The following is a 23082-nucleotide window of genomic DNA, read 5'->3' as shown; positions in this document are numbered from 1 at the left end:
GATATTAGGACTTGAATATATCTTTTTGAAGTTCACAGTTCTATTCACTGGATGCAGGTGGAATTTCTCAGAAAAAAAAAAGTCTCTGAGATGCAGTTAGGAAGTTTAATGGAGAGTATTCTGAATCAAAAATGTTAGGGAATGAAGGAAGCAGGATTTGGCAAAGAGGTAATCTGAACTGTGATGCAGTTACAACTATGTCCTCAGTCATTTGGGAAACTCTAGAAGAGAGTCCTACAGAATTATGCCACATTATAGCAAAGGGACGAGATCCTCAAATTTCCTGATTGGACAGTCATTGGATATGAGGCATCTTTGGGGATGACATCTGACAGTGAAGAAGGCTATTCTTTAAAGCATAAGCAGTTTCCAAAGAAAACTTCGGTTGGCAACTAACAGCCAGCAACACCCTGAGCAGCTAGGGAAATGAGTGCTTAAGTCCGTAATAAGTGTGGACAGAAGGTTTAGGGTAATCCAGTGAATTCTGCCCCTATGTCACTGAATCTACATTGTTTTGTGACTAAGTTCTGGACAGAGCTAAGCTAGAATTCTGGTGTGCCTCTTTATCAGGAGGATGTACAGAATTTGTGAATAAACTACATGCCACTATCGTTGATCTTGTGGCTACAACTGCTCCATGTTATTTCCTCCTCTACTACTCAATATAGATTCCACTCATCCTGAGCTAGCAACTCTGCTCATCTGGGTGACCTGTCAGTTAAGGTTATACAGATTCTATTTACAAAGAAGTTTGAGCCCTTAGTCAGCATACCATTTCCTTTTCCTATCCAAACTGGGCAAGGAAATACCCAAACATACTTAAGTGAATCACTCAGGTATCAACAAATTCTTGCCTCTCCTATTGCCTAAAAGCATCTCCACCTCTTCTTGACATTGATAGTTATCCTGCCAGAATGGTGATACTACCCCCACCTTTGCCTACTGGTCTCTTAGTACAATAAATCCAGGATACGTACACAATATCTAAAGTTTAAATTTGGTGGGATTCTAGCTATATGTCCTAAGGAAAATATTCCTACTCTGGGTACTAGAAGAGTAGGCATAGAAAGCTTGATGTGTCACAATGAATCACTGAAAGTGATGGTAGGTGGAGCCATTCCTATTTCCACATCTATGTTCCAGATCCAACAAACATAATGATAATTGTGTGTGTGTGAATGTGTACACTACATATTTAAGGACAGTAGGTAATCCTTGTGGGTTAATATATCCAAGCTGGTTGCTCAACACATCTTCAAAAATTATCTCTATCATACTGGTAGTTTTCTTGAAACGGCATGCAATAAAGCAACAGGATACAATAGTTATTTGCTAATTGCAACATTTATTTTCCTATTCGATGAGACCTTGGTTCTGGTACAATGTTCTATAGGATCAAACACACACTGAACCCTTAGATAGTAATGTTAACAGAAGACCTGAGGGAGGGAAATCCAAATCTATGCTTGGAATATGTATTGATTCCAGTTAAGATGAATGGTTGCCCATCCAGGCAGAGAGGAGTCCAATTTAGCACTAGTGAGTGTAGTTTAACCAAACAGAATGAGGGCAAGCCTATGAACCTTCTAGCCCTGACCTACAAAAGATGACTAACACAGCTTCTTAGTGATCCTGGTGCCCTCTCATCCAGACATTCCTCATGCCTTTGTGAAAGGAGTGCTCTTGAAACCCTCTTGGAGAACATATTCATCAAGTTTTTCAGCATTACATAATGTAACCATTTTAACATGTCTATTTTAGATCTTGTTTATTTTACACAATATCTGTCATGATAGTACTATCATTTATGTGATTTATTATGGGCTCTCTCTTTCTTAAAGCTTCCGAGAACCATACTAGAACATTATCCAGGTATTTTACCAGGAAAGTGTCCCCTAATAAATATACTCTCTATTTTCCTTATCCATAATGTAACATGAACAAAATGCCATCCCAACTCAGAATAATCCAATTTTATGTCTCATCACCTTAACCTAGAACCTCAAGATTATGTTTCATAAATATTATCTTGATTCTAGTTGATAAATATTAACCAGGTCTTATAGCTCTTTTAGTAGATCAGGACATTTCTGGCTCAAATATGTTGTGACTTAGTCATTGTTCTGGTGGTCATTGGAAATAAGGAGGAAGATCTTTAAGTTTGGAATATGTTCTTTTATAAGGCAGAGACATTAAATCTTCACTTAACTGGGAAACATTAGCTTAATAGAAGGGTGGATAATTTCTGCATACTTAAAGTTCAAAGGAATCCAGGAATTCAAAAATCAGATATTTCGACACCATATTTTAAGACCCCACTTCCTCCCAATCTGGGCCTTGAGCTTGCTAGGCAGACAAGCCAGGATCTAGAATTCAACTTTTGAAGAACTGGAGAAGACAGAAAGAACTGAAATGTAAAGCCATGTATAAGAAGTACTCAGGAGTGCTATGCTCTCAAGATCATCTCATTATCTGAAGAAGAATTTAAAAAAAATGAGATTTGGCAGTCAAAAGGAAGATCTCAGGGGTTCCTACAGGGAGCTCTGGATCTGAGATAGTTTTGCAGAGTTGCTTGCATTGAAACAGGGGCAATGCTGTAACAACCTGATTTATCACCCATTTTATATGAACTATCCCTGATAAGGGCAACCTGGGGAAGACAGCTCTCCAGCATTCAAGAACAACTGTTCTGGAGAGTATCATTTGAGAATATCCAGCTGACAACAATACCAGCAAATGAATGAGTGTTAGATCTTGAAGGAGGTGGGAACAGAGTCTGAGCGGCATACTACATTATCTACAATAGCTTTTGTTAGTTTTGTTAATTTGTTTTAGGGAATAACTCCTATGATTAAGTTTTACATAAGTAAAACATTCAATAAGAAATAGAATACTAGAAACATCTTTAATAAAACTAATTGACCATATATTACAAAATTCACAATATTAGGAAGTTGCTTATTGTTTTGTGAAAGTACATGAAGCTAGCTTAAAAAACTGAATAGAATAAAATATATACAATCTATCTCATGAAGAAAGAGAACAAAAACTATTCAAAGGAAACCAAGATTTCCTTGAAATAATATTGTATATTACATTTATATACATTGTAAATATATACATACACTTATATATTATATATACAATATATATGTAATATATATATATCCTGGTATATTGCATATTACATATATTATATAATATATAAGGTATACAATATTATTTATATTATAAGAAAGATTTATAGTATTTCCTAATTGCTTTCTCGCCTTTAAAGATTAAAGGTGGCATGAATGGAGAGCCATCCCAACATAGAATAGTTCTAGCTATTCTCAAGGCACATACTCATTTATTTTCATTTGAAATGATTTCCCTTGATCTTGTTAGCACTCTAGCCACGTCATTTTGACTGCTGACAGTAAAACAAACAAACTTGCAGATACAGCCATCTGCTGACTATTTTTCTGAGGACTTTCTCCTTCTTGATAGAGGAAAAAAAAAAGAGAAACAATTTCAATTGACACATGCACTTTCACTTTTTTTTTTTTTTCAGTCATAATAATACCAGACACAACAAAACATAGACTCTTAGAGATAGTCCAAGCTGCTCAAATTTGGAAGGTGAATAGTAAGGTGAAAGTTGGGCCAGGAACTTTTCCTGGAATAATGTCTATCCTGTGGTATTTTGATTACTCATTCTTGCCAACTGATAGCTTACTCCTGATCCTGAATTGTTGCCTCATTTGAATTCTGAAAAACATATACCATTCCTTACTGCTAGAAAGTTATGAAAAACCAAATTAGTTTGTCTAATTCTATGGCAATAAATATATGAGGACAAATCAAAGGGTACCATTTATATCAAGATAGACAAATATGTATGTATTTTAAATGTATGTTAAAGTGTTAGAATTCTATTAATATAAATGAAAATCTTATAAACTGTAAATTTCTACATAAAGAGAATTATGATTAATAATAAAATGTGTCTGTTGATTTAATTTTTAAGAAGGTAGTAGTTTTTCTTGGATAACAAAGAAGTGCAAATAAGTGATCACTTAGAAAATGAAGAGCAAGTTACAGAAAATAAAACATGTTTTACATCTTTTAAAGTTTATGATTCAAGATTGAAAGATAGTTACATGTTCTACAAAGTATTCTAATAATGGAAGCTAGTATTTGATATTCAGGGGAAGCAAATCAATGTGAATATGATTACCTTATGAACACTAAATTCTTTTTAATAAAGGACATGTATTTTGGCAAATATGGAGCACTCCTATTTTTTCCCCAAGTCCTCCTTCTTACAGCTTAAAACACTCTAGACATAATATGACAATAAAGCACAGAAAGAAAGGTAGAAAGATGGTGAATTACATAGGAACCTTAAGACTTGAGAGATTGCCTCCCATATACTTTGAACAAGGAACTCCTGAAGTCTCAAAATGGGAACTGATAAAAGGCAGCTAAAATGTTACATGCTGTATGAGCCATTAAAATAACATCTTTGAAAAAACAACGTTATGATATAAAGAACAAATTAGTGGTTATAAAGCATTAGCAATAGTGGCAGATGGAAAGGGGGAGATGTAGTTATAAATGAGAAACAAAGTATCCTTGTAGTGATGGAAGTTTTCTTTATCTATCATCTGTCAGCATACAAAGCTATTATAATACCATTGACTATATTCGCTATGCTGTCTTCTCTCCTTGTAATGTAAATGATGAGGGAGCAGGAGGCTGGCTGAGGACAGAGCAGAAGCTGACGCCTCGCACCTCCCTCTCCACCCGCTCCCCTCCATAATATGTGTGGCATTCCTCAGGCACCCCTGACTGCCACAAAACGATAAATAGTTGACTTGCAGAGATCACAATCCTGCAGGACAGGAATCTCCCTTGCTCTACAGGTGTCCTAGAGATGTACAAACAGGGAGGTTACCTTGTCAATAGCACAAATTCCCAGAGGCAAATAACTCTCAGTTCCCGAAGCCCTAATGTCTCCCTCCCCACCATAAATGGAACTGGAGGAGGCTGAGGTAGAAGGGAATGTAAATGATAGCAGGATCATAACACCCCACCAAGAATCTCCCAACTATCTTGATGTTAATGGCTGGCCTAAAGACGACATTGATCAAACCACAAGGGCAAGGCCTCCTCCTGGCACCTCGTAGGCCCTCTTTAACATATGATAACTCCGCTGAAACCTCACCTTCCCCCAACCGCAAGGTATATAACCTGCCTACCCTCACAACCCGGGGCAGCAGCTCTTCCTGCCCACGGGTTCTTTCCTCGTGCTTTAATAAACCACCATTTTGCACCAAAGATGTCTCAAGAATTCTTTCTTGGTCACCGGCTCCGGACCTCAGCCCACTGAACCTCACCTAGGTTCTAGAACTTCATCATAAGGACCTATTTTATATTTTTATTTTAGCCAGAGGCTTCCATTGAGGTTAAACAATAACTTTGTTGTTTAACCCTTAAACTTTCCCTGCTCCCCTTCCCCCAGGGGACTTAAAAACAAGTCCCAGAAACCAGCTCCAGGTGTGGAGGCCAAGAAAAACAGCCCTGACATAAGTACAGCCATCTTGGCAAAGCAAAAGCTGGCATCTTGTACTGTAAGAGTGGGTTAGCATAAGAATGGGCATCCTGAAGGCCGGGAAGCCATTTTACTAAGCGTCCCTAACTCACCCACACTGTGTACGAGACTTGAGATAAGAGGGACTGGCTAAAACCTGAAAAAACAACTTAATCATATACCACCAGGGCAGTTAGGTGGTGGCGCCACAGGGACCAAATGTTAAAGAAAAAGAAATAGTTAACTTGCAGAGATCCCAATCCTGCAAGACAGGATTCTCCCTTGGTTTGCTAATGTCCTGGTGATTTACAACAAAAAGGCTTTCTTTCCAATGGCCCAATTTCCAGAGACAAATGGCTCAGTTCCTCAAGGCCTAAGGTCACCCTCCCCACCATAAAACTGAAGGAGGCGGAGGCAGAAGGAAATGTAAATAAAGTTAAATTTCTTCTAAACCTAAATCTCACTTAACTGTCAGGGTTCTTCTAAACCTAAATCTCACTTAAATGCCAGGGTGACGTCGGGGTGGCAAAAGGTTAAACAAAGTTAAACTGTCAAAGTGGGGCGCAAGATATGTATGTAGCTATGAAAAAGTGCCTTGAAAATGCTATATAAACCCTTGGCTCTGAGAACTCGGGTCCTTGTTGAAACCCGCTGCTCCAGGCAGATGCTTGGACCCCAGCTAGCTGGAAATAAACCTCGCTGTGTGACTTGCATTATCGAGAGTATTCTCTGTCTAATTGAGGGGTGGTTGACTCCATACTCTAACAGTAACTTATTCATAAGATGTATTTTGTATTACATTAATCTCTTTAAAAGAAAAATAAGTATTTAACAATAACATTGTAGTATGTGGTTTATGTACATGTGCAAAAAATATATATGATAATGATATAATAATAGCTGGAAGGAAAGAAGTGGAAATATATTATTGTAAGGTTCTTATATATAAAGTGGTATAGATGTAATAGATAACCTGAATAGGTCTCGTGTATTATTAAAAAAAAATGCAATGGTAGCTTAAAAATTTTCCAGAAAGAACACCAAGGGCCAGATGGTTTCACAGGTGAATACAACCAAGAATTTAAGGAAGACAGTAACAATTCTTTGACAAAATTTGCTTTTGGATATTAAATGTAAGGAGATAAACTAATCAAAAAGCCTAAGAAAGGAAGCTAGGGAATAAGAGTTTCAAAGGGACCTTTGAAAAGTTCTAACATATTCTTAGGAATAGGCATAGGCCTGTACCTATGAGTAGGGTTGTGTACATGCTCTGGAAAGACCCAAGAAGGCACTAAACTCATGCCTCTAACTTTGAGTCTGCCCAAGGAGAAAAGAAGTCTAAGACAAAGTTGTAAAAAACCTGGCAGAGTATTAAAGGTGTACTCCAAAATACCCAGTAAACTCCTTGGAAAGGACTAGGAGACTTGTTTTCAGATATTTAAGGAAATCTCTACCTCTACTTACTAGCTGAATAGTCAGGTAACTAAGCAGAGACTTTAGGGCCACACATGCCAAAAACTATAGCTTTGCAGAGTTAGTTCAGAAAAACCACTAAACAAACACCAACCACCAAGAGAGACAATTAAGTGCTGTGGAAAGGGACAGTTCTGACTTTTAGACTTGCCACAGTATTTAAAATAAACAGTTACCAATAAGAAAACTATAAGACACTTAAAGAAATCAGAAAATATGGCTCACACACAAGAAAACATAAAGCGTGCAGTGGGAAATGTCCCTGAGGAAGCTGAGATGTTGGACTTTGTGAAAAAAGATTTTAAATCAGCTATTTAAAGTATATAAAAATAAATATAGAAAACTGTGTCTAAAGAGTTAAGGAAAAGTATAAGAATGTTTTTCACCAAGTAAATGTCCATAAGATAGATATTACTTTTTTAAAAGAAAGTCTCTATTTGAAAAGTTATAATAGCTAACATGAAAGATTTTTGAGTGTGTCAACAGCAGCTTTGAGAAGGCAAAAGAAAGCGTTAGCATTTTTAAGATCGTTAAATTGAAATTACACAGTCAAAATAATTAAACCATTTTGAGAATTTGAAATACGTATAGAATTAAGCAATATAACAATAAAAGGTAAAGATGAAGGAAATACATGTACTAAAATATTTCTTAAATTCTATCACTACTGTGGAAGTAGAAAAGTTAACTACTCCAGCATTACCAAGGAAAAGGTAAAAGTAATTCTTGTATAAAACTGTAATTAATCAGGAATGCTAGTTGTAATTCCAAGGGAACAAGTTTAAAAAGGTAAAGGTATAACAGGCTAATATATGGTAATATTTTTAATAGCAAATAAAATAATGCCAAATAAAGCATGTAAGGAAAGAAAACTTGTATTACGCAAACAGTAAATAAAAGGAAGGTGATTTGGTGATATTAAGTCAGACACTTTAAAGCTATTACGATTATAGATAAAAACAAATTCATGATAAAGGTGTCAATTAAAAAGGAAGATCTAAATCTCTATCAAATAATCTTATTTCACAATACACAGAGCGATATTGGCTAAAGGTAGATTTGAAGAGTGCATATTTGTAATGTGAGATTTTAACTTTCCCAAATTGCTAATAAATTTTTTTTTACTTTTTGTAAAGTTTTTTAAATTTAAATTTTAATTTAATTATTTTTTTTTTTTGACAGAGAGAGCACAAGCAAGAGGAAGGAGTAGGAGATGAAGAAGCAGGCTCCCCATTGAGCAGGGAGCAAAATGTGGGTCTCAATCCCAGACCCCCCAGATCAGGACCAGAGCCAAAGGCAGACATTTAACTAACAGAGGCACTCAGGTACCCGGCTAATAATTTAAATACATAGAATTTAAATACATGATCAGCAAAGGATGTACCTGATGTGTAAAGTATTATACCTTATACAAATCTATATAAAGGAAAACACATTTTCAGATGACTACAGAAAATTCCCAAAATTTGTTAAGTGTAATCATACAAAGTGTTTCTAACATTGGGATTAAGTTAGAGAAAGACACAAAGAGAACAAGAAGTCAAAATGTCTGAGTAGAACAGGGGACAAAGAAAAATTCACATTGGCTCTTCACAAAAGATGTAAAATCAATATTTCCTTATTATAAGCTAGAAACTGAAAAAAAATCATATTTTATGCAAAGAAAGTAATTGAAAGAAAATAATAGAGATAATAACAAAACTCAATTAAATGGAAAATAAACTAGAAAATGAATACCACCAGTGCTGGGTCTTGGAGGAAAGCAATAAAATTCATAAATAGGTAGATAGATCAAGAAGAAATATGAGAAAACATTATTAATATCTGCTGCAAAATTAGGATATCAATGTAATTGTTCAGATATTAAAAATAGTAGAGATATTAATTATGTTAGAGAATTTTGCCAATAAAATTGTCAGTTTAGTTAAAGTACAGAAATACTTTGGGAAGAAACTTTAATAAAGCTGAGAGAAATATAAAACATCAGTAATATGATTTATATTAAAGAAAATAAATCTTCAGATTAAATATCTTCCCTTCAAAGAAATCTCCAGGACCAGATGGTCTTGCTGTTAAAAAACTCCCAAGTATTTATTTAAAAAAAAAAAAAAGAAAAGAAAAAATTCTACCTTACACAAATTCTTTCAGAAAATAGAAAATGAGGGAAACCTTAACTCTTTTTTGAATTAGAGAAGCATGAACTTGGCCCCAAACCTGTCAAGGATATTAAAAGAAAGGAGTATTACAGGGTAATCATTCTCATAAAATAGGGCAAAAAAAAAAAAAAAAAGAATAGTGCAAAAATTTTCAAAGTTATCTAATATTATCCAGAGATATATAAAACTAATTATATGTCATAACCAATTGGACTTATTTTATGATTGTAGAGGTAGTTAAATATTTATAAATTAATCAGTATATTCATTACATTGAAAGGTAAAAGGAAAAAATTATCTTGGTCTGAGAGATTCAAAGTCTTTAATGAAATACTGATGCATGATGGAAACGCTTAGCAATCTGTGACTATGAAGTAATTGCTTTATGATCATCATCTTCTTCCTTAACGATATAACATACAATAAACATTGTACTTAAAATGAATTATAACATGATTTCTCTTATCTAGATTAAGAGAAGTATCTCTATTTTCACAATGTTTATTCAAGAACACAGGGGAAGTTTTAGAGCAATATGGTAAGGAAAATATACACACAGAATAAGTTTTGAAAAGAAAGAAACTAACTGGCACTATTTACACGTAATACGATTATCTAAAATATCCTCAAATCATGCAAAACTATTAGAATATAAATGAGCTTGGCAAAGTCACAGGCTAAAGTTAATAAAAAATAAATCATATATACCATTAACAAAAATATGTTCTAAAAAAGATATTCTTTATTACATATTAGGAATTAAAAATGTCAAATGCAGTTAGCCCACATAGCTAAATGATATTCAACAAAGAAAAAAGTAATGGAATCTTTGTATGAATGGTGCTGAAAAATGATATCCATATGCAAAAAGAAAATCTAGACATAGACTTTATACTTTTCACAAAAATTAACTGGAAAGAATGATAGACATGAATGCAAAATGCAAAACTATAAAGCTACTACAAGATGATAAAAGATAAAATCTAGGCAACCTTAGATATGGCAATAACTTTTTGGATATTATACCAAAGGCAGGATCAATGATAGAATTGATAAGCTGACTTCATTAAAATGAAAAACTATGGGGCACCTGGGTGGCTCAGTAGGTTAAAGCCTCTGCCTTTGGCTCAGGTCATGATCCTGGGGTCCTGGGATCGAGCACCGCGTCAGGCTCTCTGCTCAGTGGGAAGCCTGCCTCCCCCTCTCTCTCTGCCTGCCTCTCTGCCTACTTGTTATCTTTGTCTGTCAAATAAATAAATAATATCTTTAAAAAAATGAAAAAAAAAGAAAAAAGAAAAACTGCTGCTCTGCAAAGACCCAGTCATAAAAATGAGAAGACATGGTACAGACTGGGAGAAAACATTTGCAAAAGACAGATATGATAATGAAATCTTATCTAAGGTATACAAAGAACTTTTAAAACTCAACAAGAAAACAAACAGCCCCAATAAAAAAATAGCAGGAGCTCCTGGGTGGCTCAGTAGGTTAAGTGATGCTTTTGGCTCAGGTCATGATTTCAAGGTCCTGGGATAAACTGCAGAGTTGTGTTCCCTGCTTAGCCTGATTCTCCCTCTCTCTGTGTGCCCCTCCCCTGCTTGGGCTGTCTCTCTCTATAATAAACAGAAAACAAAACAAAACAAACAAACAAACAAAAACAAAACAAAACAAAAGCAAAAGACCTGAATAGACATCTTACCAAGAAGATATACAGATGGCAAATAAGCACATAAAAAGATGCTCATCATATGTAATTAGAAAACTGTGAATTAAAAGAATGAGATTCCACTACATACCTATTAAAGTGAACAAAATCCAGAACACTCAACAGCACCAAATGCCGGCAAGGATGTGGAGCCACAGGAACTCTCATTCCTTGCTGGTGAGAAGGCAAAACTGTAAAGCCACTTTGGAAGACAGTTTGGTGGATTCCTACAAAACTGGGGGCGAGGGGAGAGCGGGGGAGAAGGAAAGAAAGAGAAGGAAAAAGAAAAATGAGGTACAAAAGTGAATCACATTAGAGTATTGATTTATTCTTTAATTTAAAAATATCTGAAAGTGAATTTAAGAATAGGACTGTCAAAATTAGCTTCATAATTCAGGTATGATACACACTAGTTAATCCAAATGTGGCTTTGCTTGCATATCTTCATATAAGTATCACAGCTGAGATTCTGCTACATAATTCACTTTTTCACAGCCAGGCTTGCCATACAGCCACAGTGAAATCTAACAGATATATATGCCTTCCTCTGATAACTATGTTATCAGTGGGAGTTTTGTCTATAAAAAGACAAATCAGTGAGGTTTTGTCTATAAAAAGTTCAATTTTCTTTAGAAATATTACAGTATAGGAGCTCAAATGATTCAAACACTTCAGGTTAATGGTAAAGTTGGAGAACATGGATAATGTTACCAAACAGGGAAATATCTACAAATATGATTTACATACAATATTACATTACTACAAATATGATTTACATACAATATTACAATACATTACAAGTGTGTTTTACTTTCTCTTCACTATTCTTTTTGCCAGCTTGTCTTTAAAATCAAAACACATCCTTCCTAATTGAAAGCTTTCTGAGAGCATTAATATTAGTAAAAGATTACTATGAGGTCCCATAAAGTTGGGCTTAATATCTAAATGGCTTTATAAATGGTTAGCTTTATGTTCTCATTTGAATGGTATCCAGAAAGCCTTCCTTTAAGTATATTTGGAATTCCAAGAGCTTCATCATTTTTACTGTTAAGGATTCATGACCTTCACATTGTTATTAAAAATAAAGATCATTGAATGGAAGGTAAAAACAGTATGTATCTGAAGATTATACAAATAATTCAATTCAGAAGCCCATGTAACAAACAGGTTAGTATTATAAGCTTACACTTAAGGCCTTAGTGGAACATACTTTATCAACTTCTTTCTTATTTGCAAGTAACCTTTGTTCTTCTGCAAATAAAATTCCACACTAACATTTCTAATATGATGATTTTCAAACATTTAGCCATTTCTGACAACCTTCATCCTCACAAATTTCAAGTTAATTTACATGTTATCAAGCCCATCTTTGATTTCAATTTTTTATACAACTGTTTGCAAGTAAATGACAAAATATATAGTATCTTAACATGAAAGAATCATGAGACACAGTGTTATTCTTCCTAGAAGTACGACAGTGGAACTCAGCATAAGCCATCCTCAGCTCATCAGCATTGCCACAAATGCAAGGCTTCACTTTGTTTTATGAGCATCTAGAGCCAGAGGCTATAAAATTGCTGTGAGGGATTACGTACTAGGGACCCATGTAGACTATGCCAGGAGTAACACAGAGGCCTTTTCATACTATTATCCATATAATATGAATTCTTGACAGCAGAATTCAGATATATAGGAAGTGCTTTTTTTATATTATGTCCTAAGGAAGCATTTGCTCCCAATACTAATATTCGTTCTACCCCACTATTCCCTAGAAACTTCATTCAGCATTGCCACACATGTTTGCAATAATAACAGTTTTACTGGCCAATGTTCTCAGCACCGAGAGCACAAAAATCTATGTTGGCGAAGTACATAGCAACTATCCACGTGTGTGGGTGCTTGATTCCTGGCAGTCTACCTCAATTGTAAATAGGACCAATGGGCAGAAATCCTAGCTTGTAAGTTCTCTCACCTAATTTGGAAACATTTATTTCTCTCTAACAGTCCCAGTGGTGTACAGAAAGAAAAACAAAGTCATAGTGAGTTTTTAAATAAAAACCTGGTACACCCTGACATTTCCCTTGAGCAACCACATTCCATATTTTAATATATATTTTTTTTGCATTTAATGCAGAGTTGAAGCTGAGATGCCCAGTTGATAGGAGTTTGCTATTTACAAGAAACAAATAGTAAACGTCACCAAAAACAGATGTATCTTTGGGGAAAGTTTAGGAATATGCTTAATAAATATATTAACAGATTTTCATATATTTTTCAAGTCCAAGGTATCATTATAGGAAACCAAACATCAAAAATATGTCAGTATTTTTGGTTTAGTACTGATGTCACCTGAATGTCCTGTGGTGAAAACTAATTTTTGCTCTATGCTACTCAAGTGCCATGAAACAAAAACAAAACAAAAAAAATTGTCCTTTATTTTTATTATCTATTTGGCTATAATTTAGTAGTGATTTGAAATAGAAAGACACTTTTTACATTCAAAAGTTATTTTAATTGATCAAGTGGTTTTCAATAAAATTGAATAAATAACCTTTTAAATGATGTGAGTTTCCTTTGGTTTCTACTATCTTACTCCACTATAACAATGCAAACTGACTACAAAATCCACTTCTGGGCTCATTTTTTAAAATGAACAGTAATAGGTCCTAAACAATAGAATTGTAAGAAATTAGAAGTTTTCCTAAGAGTTATTTAGATGAGAAAATTATAGCTTCATATTAGCACATCTGTACCTTAACAATCAAATGCATGAGTGCATTATAATTTCAGTGAATTATGCAAAATGCTAATTAAAAAGTCGAATTTACTAATCATCTCTCAGGGTCATAACTGGAATTGAATTTGAGTAAGGACAAACAATTCCATGAAATGCATTTTCATCACGTAGTATTTAGAGCTGCTTGGAAATGCATACCAGAAAAACAATTTTTGTTTTTATATAGATGTTAATTGATTTTGTTGTGTTCAACCTATCAGAAATTATTGATTACTCCCTTATAAGTTATGGTTAGATACTGTAGCTATGAATTTCAGATAATGGTGTATTATAAATATACACAATTATAATAAATGTAGGTCTTGTGTATTAAATTAAAAACTGATTAAGCAGTAGAAACTACTCATAATTTTCTACATCTAACATTTAACTTTCAAGCATAAATATAGAATGTTTTATATATTTCCCTTTTATGATATTTTCGATCTTTCACCCTTTTAAAAATATTTCAAAAAATAATTCACTATATTTACTTCTAAGTATTATTTGGAACACCTGAATGTTATAGAACATGATATTATACATTCTCAGATAAATATCTATATTCATGATAGGTGGATAGATATTGAAGAGATAAGTTGATTAGATAAAAATTATAAATTTTTCCAACTGCATTTTGAAAACAATATATGCTTCTTTAATGTCTCATCTAAAACTTTAAGATTTAGTGCTAAATATTCTGTTTCTCTCCGTTCCTCATTTTGTTTGTCAAAAGCTATAAAGAATAGCAAAGGTAGAATAATTCTATCCTCCAGATTCTGCCTATAGAAATTCTTCCCGGCGTTTTAAGGGCCAAATGAGATCCTCCATCCTTATGAATAGCGTGGGTAGGAAAGGAGAAGCTGGACACAAACTCACTCACTGTCTTCTATTGGATAAGTGAGTAAAATAAAATAAAATAAAAATAAAAACGAAAATAGTCTGGTAATAGCTCTTCCAAAATGCTAACCAATGTACTCATATGAGAAAATATGAGTATATAAGTTGAATTAAATTCAGGTCACTGGATTTATTAAGTCCAAATTGGTTGTAGAACTTTGATGCTTCTCATTAAGTATCTGAAATTTACTATTAATTTTGGAATGCCTTTGGCAGTCGGTGTAAAATCATGTCTAGTGAAGTCCTACTTTCAGGATTCATTTGGCAATGCCTCTTTTGATTATTAAATTTAAGTGTTTATTACCTGCAATTCTATAAAATGTTTAATGTTCCAAGACAGGTATTTGTAGAGACTCAAAAACCTCTGTGTTGTAAGGACAAGGTAGATTCTGCCAGACATTTTAATGCCACTGCTGGTCACTCAGGCTATAATTGGTTCTAATTAGCTCTCTCATCCAGCTGTAACATTCTTTACCTGCAGCTGAGAGGCACTCAGGAGAGTGGAAAAACCTCTCCTATTGAGTATTTGAAAACATCAGCTAAATCCCTGCCAATATGATCATTATAAATGAGCTGCAAACCCATTAACTCTGATAGGAAATGGCTTGTGGGAAGTGAGATTTGATCCAAACTAGCCCCACAATAATAGTAATCAATGTTCAATGAAAACACATTCCACTATGTAAACATGGCCCATAAGTAAATGATGTATTTAAAATAGTAGACTGGACAGACTTTTTCTATTTATTCAGGTTACTTTCCACTTTACATACAGACTTAAGGTTTTTGAGGCTCATGAATAAAATGCTCTTTCATAAATCCAGAACTTTCAGGTTTATTCTAGAAGGTTAGGGTGATAATAATGGAATGACCTCACTGCCATATATAATTTTCCCCATGGATAAAGAAATGATATATATACATTCATTGAAAACCCTATACAAAAGTCTGAAAAGAGCTTTCTCTCCAATCTTCTCTGATTGATTTGAAAATATTTTCCTGATTTCTCAAATGATAAGAACTAATAAAAGAAGATGATATATATCCTGGTGAAAGTTAAAGGAGGAAGAAGCTCAGGCTTCATTCAAAACAAAACAGAAATTGAAGATCATTTATTGTTATTTTTATTTAATGAAGAGTATATTAATTCTTAATTGTTACTATAACTTCTAAGACTTTATTTCTGGATATGTGTAAAAGAAAGAATAAATAAAAACTTATAACAATAAGTTAATAACGTTAAGGTGAAACTAAAATCACGAGCAGAATGGAAATCAAAGGAGTGGCAAATACAGGTTGTTTGCATTCATAGCTGGATACATTGTTCAGTTTCCTGTAGTTGTTTCTCCAATCTAGAAGTTTCTATTTCTTCCATAATGGAACTCCATTTTTGAACTCCTCTATTTTATATCTCTATAAAAAACGAGCTTTAAAATTATGACTGCCATAATCCAAAGGAAGACAATTTATAAATACAAAGCAAAACAAAACAAAACAAAAATGCCCTTTCTTTGATGACAGTTGAAACTCCAGTAGCAACAAGTCTTTATTGAATATATACAGAGAGGTATAAAGGAGCCCTAGAAATACAGCAAATCTTAATCTTTCAAGGACTCCTATTTGAGGAACATACAATGAGTATGCAAATAAGATATCATTAAAATGTAACCTATTCTGTGGGTTATATAGTTGAAAAGAGTAAGCATATCTACTATAAGACCATTGCAGAATTTTATAGAAAAAAAGGCAATTATGTTGATCTCAATGGAATGGTGACATTTAGACCTGAATAAAAGAAGGTGGGTATTTCAATTAAGATAGTTATGATAGATATTAATTAGGGAATAATGCAAAAGCAATTTGCCTATAACAAAAGATTGGTGGAGGGCAGATTGAAAACATATGTCACCATCAAACTATATTTTCTCTACAAAACTTTGTGTGATCCTATGAAATTTTCTCATAGAAGTAGGATTCAAAGGAGAGTCCTAAAATACTTTTAAAATCGATCTTCTTTTTATCAGATTAATCTTGATTAGACATTTTTGTTCTTCTACATTCTGTTGGAATATAATTTATAATACATACCTACTTATATTTCTAGTCATACTTTCTTATTAATTTTGTCCACTTTTTTATTATTTCCCAGTCATTTAAAATTGTTTCTTTTGTTTGAAAATCAAACAAGTCAAGTTTCAAAAGGATTGTCAAAGTACATTCTTCCAGAAGATTTATTAAAACTGACTTGCTTCAATAACACTGCTTTCAATTCAATATTAGTGATGATTTAGCTTAGAGCAATTTAAACCAGAAGAAATCTGGTGAATTAGATAAGTAGAATGTAAGTGAACTATGGTTTCAAGTATCTTGTATTTTTAATGAAGACAATTGGACAATTTATAGAACTATAACAAGTCTCCTACACAGGCAAATTTAAAGACCTAAAGATGTTAACATATGAAGTCTCTAACTATGTGAGATTCAACAACCTTGCATTAACTCTTTTCGATATTTAATTTAAATCTGCTATAAATAAACTTAGAAACTTCTAGAGGTTTGTATGTAAAATATACACCATAAAGTTAATACTTTTAATCATCAAAAGACTGCTATATTTAACATTATACTATAAAATTAAAAAAAAAAAAGTCCATACTGACCTGCTGCCAAATGGTATATTTTTATGGTCTGTATCTATTTAGGGGAAAATTTTTAGAGATGGAGCAATTTGAACTTGCATACTTTTTTCAGCTTTTAAAAATTATTGTTGAGTGTTAACCTGAATTTTTAGCTTCTACACCCTACTTCTTCTTATTGAGTTTTTTAGTATTTCCTTCTGAACTGCTGAGACCAGACAGCTCTGCCTTCTGATTTCTAAGCTTCCCATAGCATTACCAAATCCAGCTGACTAGGCTCAGTGCCTGGGTCATGGTCACCCCTGAGGTTTCCACTGTTCTGTTTGCTCATCCTCCTTGTTGTAACACCTTCTCCTCCGGCGATTCATAAAAGCCAGATTACAGTTCTTCAGTGACAAAGATCTTGTCAGCTCATATCTATATGTGTATTCTCTCCAAAATGAGGAACTTCAGTTTTAACTTCCACATATAGAGAGCATAGAACTCCTCACTCCTCTCCTACATCAAACAAAACAAAACAAACAACAAACAAAAAAAGAACAAAAAAAAAAAAAAAAACATCTGTACAAACTGAAAATCAAAAGCTTTTCTTGGACCCATCGGAGAACTAAGATAGCAAGACAAACTGCCACTCAAAATTTGAGGAGACCAGGAAATCCACAAATATATAGCTCCTAAGAATTGCTTAGAACTAGAAGTCACTGGCAACCATGAAGTGGTAGGACTCTTAAATGTTAATGTTGAATTACTAGAGGCTGAGTGCACAATAGTATGAGAGTAAGAAACTTCCAAAAGGGATACAGTTATTGGTAGGCCTCCACACTCTCCCCTCAGGAACTTAAAGAGATTCTCCTGGTAAAGGAAAAAGATCCCCTTTTGACCCTGACCCTAAAACAGCAAAACCCTAGAATTTCCTGGCAAAGCCTTAATCTCTATGGCAAGAAATATACAAGAGGATAATGTGATACCTTTCCTTAGCAGCAGAAAGTAATTCAGCCCTACTTCTGGCTGCTCTAGTCTTATCTATGGAAAACAAATAGTCAACAGAGGACAAGGTTTCAAGGAAATAGACTGAGATTCCTGCAGCCAGAGAAAGAACTAGAGAATAGGAGGGGATAAAATGTATTCTAAAGGAGAGAGGGAAATACTTGTAAAGGACATACCTCTAAGCCACAGCCTCACTAAAAGACAAAGAATCCAGTTATAGAAATCACCCCACCACACCAATAAGCCTCCAGTATTATAACAATGGATTACAGCTGACAGAGCTGCATGACATGGAATTTCTTTGAACAACAGAATAAAGGAAAGCAAGAAAGCCAAGAGGGAGAACAGAGACAAGGATGCTTAAGCAGTTTGAAGGCTCGTAACTATAAGTACAATAAACATTAAAGAGAGTCCAGCTCATATCCAGATGGATATAAATCAGCTCATTGGAGTCCTATTTACTTCCATACCTATTTCCCAATATACCCTTGACTTTCAAGAAAATACACACACACATGAGCACACACATACACAAATTCAAAGACATAAAGCAAGCATCAGAACCAGATTCCAATATGATACAGATGTTGGAATTATAACAAGGAATTCAAAAAAATCATGAATAATATGGTAAGGCCTATAATGGAAACAGTAGAATATATACAATATAAAATGGATAATATTAGCAGAGAGATAGAAACTGTAAGAAAGAATCAAAATAAAAAGGTAGACATGAATTAGTGAACATGTAGTCAGTAAAAACTTCCAAAACCAAAACTCAAAGAAAAAAATGAAAATAACTGCAGAAAAGTTTGGAAAATATTAAGGAAAAAATCAAAATATAAAAAACATAGAAGTAGTAAAATTTAAATATATCAATATAAACACATTGTATATGAAGTCTAAAGAAATCAATAAAATACAGAGACTGTAAGACTGCTTGAAAAAATGTCCTGGGGTCAATAATGTTCTGCTTAAAATTAATGACACTGTACTACAAATCCAGGAAGCTGAGAAAATACCAAGTGGATTTAGGACACACACACACACATACACACACAGGTAAATCATATATAAACTTCAGTAAGCAAAAGAAAAATTGAAAATCATAAAAGAAACCAGTGGAGAGGTTCTTTCATCAATAGAAGAATAAGGACATGAATAGTAGCAGGGTTCTTGTCAGAAAAAAATCCATTTAAGAAGGAACTTGAGTGAAGTCTTTACATACTGGGTGGAAAAGAAGAGAAAACTTTGCTAACCTAAAATTCAAATCCTGTGAAATTATCTTCCAAAAGTAAAATACAAAGCAACACCTGAGTAGCTCAGTCAGTTAAGCATCTGCCTTTGGCTCCGATCATGGTCCCAGGGAGCCTGCACCAGGCTCACTGCTCAGAGGGGAGGCTGATTTTCCCTTTCTATCTGCAACTCCTCCTGCTTCGGTTCTCTTACTCTCTCACTTTTTCTGTAAAATATATAAATAAAATCTTAAGAAAAAAAAGTAAAACATGAAGACTCAAATAGAATAAAGTGAAGGGATAGTGTAAAAGGGTTGGAAAAGCTATATCAATTTTATTCAGAATGAAAAATATTATCGGGGATAAAGTAGGACATTACATATTTTTTTAAAAGGTCAATTATTGAAAAAGTCAAAACAATACTAAATGTTTATATACCTAACAACACAGTGTGCAAAGTGCATGAGGCAAAACTGATGGAGCTAAAAGAAGAAATAGGCAAATCCAGTATTACAGTTAATCCTGAACATCCTGTCAGTAATTGATTGATCATGTAGGTTAAGGATAAGAATAGAGATGATCTAAGTAGTGTTATCAATCAACTTTATCTAGTTGACATTTATAGAATACTCCATCCAACAATAGTAGAATACACATTCTTCTAAAGCTCATATAGAGCATTAACCAAATGGAGCATATCCAGTGCCATTAATCACACCTTAACTGATGTGAAAGTATAGATATACAAAATATGCTGCCAGACCACAATAGAATTCAAGTAGAAAGCACTAACAAAAGTAGTTAAAATTTTCTTAAAGTTTTGAAAATTGAACAGAACACTATGAAATAATCCATAAGTCAAAAATTTGAAATTGTTGAATTACATAAAAGAAAAATATAATTTATCAAAATATCTGAGATCCAGTGAAAGCAGTGCTTAGGTATATTTATAAATACATATGTTAGAAAAGAAGATATAAAAATCAATAACCTAAACTTTAATCTTAGGAAACTATATAAATAGTATAAAATTAAACATACACAAGTAGACAAAAGTAAAAAATAAAAAGTAGATAAAACTGATAAATCCCTAGCCAGGCTCAGGAATAAAACAGGAGATAATGCTACTCATCTCATGAAATTTAGAAATGAACAAACACTTCTCCAAAGAGGACATACAAATGACTAACAGACACATGAAAAAACATTCATCATCATTAGCCATCAAGGAAATTCAAATCAAAACCACATTGTGATACCACCTTACACCAGTTACAATGGCCAAAATTAACATGACAAGAAACAAGTGTTGGAGAGGATGTGGAGAAAGGGAGATACTCTTACCCTGTTAGTGGGAATGCAAGGTGGTGCAGCCACTTTGGAAAACAGTGTGTAGATTCTTTAAGAAATTAAAAATAGAACTCCCCTATGACCCTAAAATTGCACTACTGGGTATTTACCACAAAGATACAGATGAAATGAAAAGAAGGGTCATCTGTACCCCAATGTTTATAGCAGCACTGGCCACAATTGCCAAACTGTGGGAAGAACCAAGTTGCCCTTCAACAGATGAATGGATAAAGAACGTATGGTCCATATATATAATGAAATATTACGCCTCCACCAGAAAGGATGAATACCCAACTTTTGTATCAGCATGGACAGGACTGGAGGAGATTATGCTGCATGAAATAAGTTAAGCCAAGAAAGTCAATTAGCATATGGTTTCATTTACTTGTGGAGCATAAGGAATAACATGGTGGATATTTGGAGAAGGAAAGGAAAATTGAGTTGGGGGAAATTGGAGGGGGAGATGAACCATGAGAGAGTATGGGCTCTGAGAAACAAACTGAGGGTTTTGGAAGGGAGAGGATAGGGAGAAGGGTGAACCTAGTGATGGGTATTAAGGAGGGTGGATATTACATGGAGCACTGGGTGTGGTGCATGAACAATGAATCTTGGAACACTGAAAAAATAAATTTTTTTTTAAAAAGGTACTAAGGGGATATTATGAACAACTTTTCTCTACAAATATGAAAATTTTCATGAAATGAACCAATTACTTAAAAGACACAATCTATCAAAACTCACCTAAGGAGAAACAGATAACCTAAATAGCCCTATGTGTATTAAGTAAAATGAATTATTAGACCTAAACATTCTCAAAAAGAAAACATCAGACAAGATTGTTTCACTTACGAATTCTATGAAGCATTTAAGACAGACACAATACCAATTCTATATAATCTCTCAGAAAATAGAAAAGAGAAAACTTCTCTAGTTATTTTACATGACGAGCATTATTCTGGTACTAAAGTCCAATAAAGACATTATGAGAAAGAAACTAAAAACAAATATTTACCCAACTGACTTAAAAACCTTTGTCTATATAAAACCCAGTATGAGAATATTATATTTATTCTACTTACTAGAAGCATCCAAGAAATTCTTCACTAGGTGAAGGATTAAAAGCAACAAAAAATGTAGTAGGTCCATACATCAGAGTACTATTTAACAATAAAATGAAATGAGCTATGAAGCCATAAAAGACACAGGTGTATCTTAAATACATGTTTCTAAGTGAAAGAAGTCAGTCTGAAGAGGCAATGTAATATATAATTCCATTTTATGACATTCTGGAAAAGATTTAACTAGGAAAAATCAGTAGTTTTCAGGAGTGTGTGAGTTCAAACAGAGAATTGAACAGGTGAAGAAGAGGAAAATTTTTACGGTAACAAAACTATTAGATATGCTACTATAGTTGTGGATATACAACAGTATGAATTTTCCAAAACCTGTATACCTCAAAGTACAAATAATCAAGCACCTTGTATGCAAGTTAAAGAACATAAATGAGGAGATTGGTGAATTCCAGAGTGAAATGCAGACAATGACAAAATAATGTAAATATATACAAAATTATTTTTTAATGTAACTTCACTAAAGAAATTGAGGGAAAAGGTAATGATCTTAGTAAATTTGGCAATGAATAGAAATTACTAGATTACATACAGACCAAAGGAAGTATACATACATTCTGTATTCTATTTTATAAAGTTATTTACCATGAGAGTATTGGTTAAAAATTTTGAAACTTCTATGCCAGTATATTGGGAATAAATAAATAAGTAAATGAATGGTGGGTGGGGGAAGCAAAGTTTCTCTCTTCTGGAGTGGGAAGTTACATGTACACAAAGAGCAAAGGTTAGAATGAACCATGTGGAACTAGATTAGAGTTGGAGATATCAAAATGAACTCAGGTTTAAGAGAGTAGATGGATCAACACATTTTCATGTACACATGGGTTATTATATTCACATGTATTTCCTAGCTACATCCTCTGAGAAAGCCTGGAAAAGTAATGCTCCGGTAGCCATAACCACACACAAAGTCCAGGTCTTGATTTTAATATCATTCTTCAATAAATGACAGTAGGGCCCTTTGGAAAAAATGGATTCTAAAACTGTAAGGAAGATCTCAAAAAAGAAAAATTTTGCAGTTGTGGCAAATGAATGCAGGATCTACCAGAAGTAGCTCCTGATTCCCTAATCTTAAACAATTTGTGAAATCAAAGAAATGATGTAGTTTTGGATAATGATTCAAAATATGAAATATCCATGAATACATATTGTTATAAATCTA

This window comes from Mustela erminea, chromosome 2 (genome assembly GCF_009829155.1).
Source record: "Mustela erminea isolate mMusErm1 chromosome 2, mMusErm1.Pri, whole genome shotgun sequence".
NCBI lineage: Eukaryota > Metazoa > Chordata > Mammalia > Carnivora > Mustelidae > Mustela > Mustela erminea.
This window is presented reverse-complemented; position numbering follows the sequence as displayed.